Source organism: Apium graveolens, chromosome 5 (assembly GCF_009905375.1).
Source record: "Apium graveolens cultivar Ventura chromosome 5, ASM990537v1, whole genome shotgun sequence".
Lineage (NCBI taxonomy): Eukaryota > Viridiplantae > Streptophyta > Magnoliopsida > Apiales > Apiaceae > Apium > Apium graveolens.
The window spans coordinates 41,900,298-41,902,568 of record NC_133651.1 but is presented as its reverse complement, the minus strand read 5'-3'; the positions used below and the strand labels follow the sequence as shown (position 1 = coordinate 41,902,568).

Here is a 2,271-nt window from a genome sequence, read left to right as displayed (position 1 = left end):
AGTACATGGAATAGTGAAGCTTCCTGGATCTTTAAGCTTCGGAGGCAACTTCTGTCGCAGCACAACACTGCATTCCTCTGTGAGAGCGACTGTCTCTAAATCATCTAGCTTCACCTTCCGAGAGAGAATACCTTTCATAAACTTTGCATAACTAGGCATCTGCTCGAGAGCCTCGGCGAAAGGTATGTTGATATGAAGTTTCTTGAACACCTCCAGAAACTTCTCAAATTGCTAGTCCAGCTTTTTCTTCTGCAGCAGCTTGGGAAAAGGCGGTGGAGGATAGATCTGTTTCTCCCTTGTATTACCCTCAGGCGGAGTGTGCTCAACAGTAGTCTTCCTTGGTTCCACTTCTTCATCCTATTGCATTACTTCTTTCTCAGCCCCAACTTCTTCAGTCAACTCTTGAGTTTGTTCAGGATTCGTAACCTTTCCAGACCTTAAAGTGATTGCCTTTACCTGCTCCTTAGCTTCCCTCTTTCCTGGCACTTCAGTATCACTAGGTAATGTAAGGTCTTAATAGAAACAACTTGACTCTTGCACATAAGCTTCAACTCCTCTAATTCAGTTTTTTCATTGGCTTGTTGCAGCTGGAGTTGCTATCTAGGTGCATAATGTGGTTGCTGAAAACCAGGGTGATTCTACTGTTTAGCTGGGTACTGCTGATAAGGTTGTTGAACCGTGTTCTGAGCATTGCTCCAACTGAAATTAGGATGATTGCAGTTGTTGGGATGATAGGTGGCTGTCACTGGTTGCTGCGATCGCTGGAAGTTGCTCACGAACTGAGCTGATTCACTAGAAATTGCGCACTGATCAGTCTCATGGGCACCAACACAACACTCACAGATACTTGCGATTTGATTTACTCCATAATTAGCCAAAGTGTCCACCTTCATCGTTAAAGCTTTAAGTTGGGCAGCGATAGCAGTAGTTGCGTCCAACTCCAGAATTCCTGCACTTTTCCCTGAGTCAGTCTCTGGGAAGGATTCTGGGACTCATTAGCAACCATCAGTTCAATAAGTTCATAAGCTTCATCGTAGCTCTTAGCCCACAAGGCTCCTCCTAATGCTTTATCAAGCATGGGTCTAGAAGTAGCACCCAATCTATTATAGAAGCAATTAATATTCATCCAATCAGGCATGCCATGGTGTGGGCACTTCCTTAGCATCTCCTTATATCGATCCCAAACCTCACACAGAGATTCCCCTGTATGCTGAGCAAACTGGGTAAGAGCATTCCTGATTGCAGCAGTCTTCGCCATGGGGAAGAATTTAGTGAGAAACTTTTACGCAAGATCCTCCCAAGTGGTGATAGATCCTGCTGGTAGAGAGTGTAACCAGCACTTAGACTTGTCCCTCATAGAGAATGGGAACATGCATAGCTTGATAGCGTCTTCAGTCACATCATTGAATTTGAAAGTGTCACAGATCTCGATGAAATCCCTGATGTGCATGTTCGGGTCTTCAGTAGGAGAACCCCCAAACTGAACTGAGTTCTGTATTATCTGAATCGTGTTTGACTTGATCTCAAAAGTGTTAGCCCTGATGGCCGGTTTGATGATGCTTGACTGAATGTCATTAATCTTAGGATGAGAATAGTCCATCAAAGCCTTCAGATTTTGTGCTTGATCTCCCATCGCTACTACAACTTGTTATTCGACTTTCTCTTCTTCTTCTACCTTCTTTTCTTCCTAAAAAACTTCCTTACGAACTACCACAACTTCTTCCTCAGCTTTATCAAGTATTCTCTTACGAGTACGCGAACGCGTATGCATACACCCTCGCTAGATTACCTGAAATAAGACAAGGAAACAAATAAGTAACAATGTCTGAGTCAATGAACTTTAACGACCACTGATGGAAAGCATATAAACTATCAATTAACACTGCAGTCCCCGGCAGCGGCGCCAAAAACTTGTTAGTCGCTAAACACGCGCTAATAATACATGCAAGTATACGAGTTCACAAGTAGTATATAATCTTTTCTAGTTCGTTCCCACAGAGACTGTATTGGTTAACTAATTAATTCACACACTTAAGCAACAATGTATGGTTATTATTCAATGCTAAGATGATAACGCAGTGAGGTTGTTAATAACTAAGAATTAAACTAATAATTATAACTACGAGAATAAGATTGATTGAATTAATAAGTATGACAAACATGGAATTCTAAATTCATTAAATACTTCATTCAATAGCCTTATTGATCTTAACCTTAGCATGCAGTGGTGATGACATTAATCAAATAACACGAAACTGATAAATACCAACT

General features: G+C 41.5%; 1 non-coding gene across 1 annotated transcript; it reads left to right on the top strand.

Annotated features, from left to right (window-relative positions):
- The first annotated feature begins 1,136 nt into the window (after positions 1-1,136).
- LOC141662160 (small nucleolar RNA R71) lies at positions 1,137-1,243 on the top strand. Its single transcript, XR_012550287.1, has one exon. It is a non-coding gene; the product is annotated as a small nucleolar RNA R71 (small nucleolar RNA).
- The last annotated feature ends 1,028 nt before the right edge of the window (positions 1,244-2,271 follow it).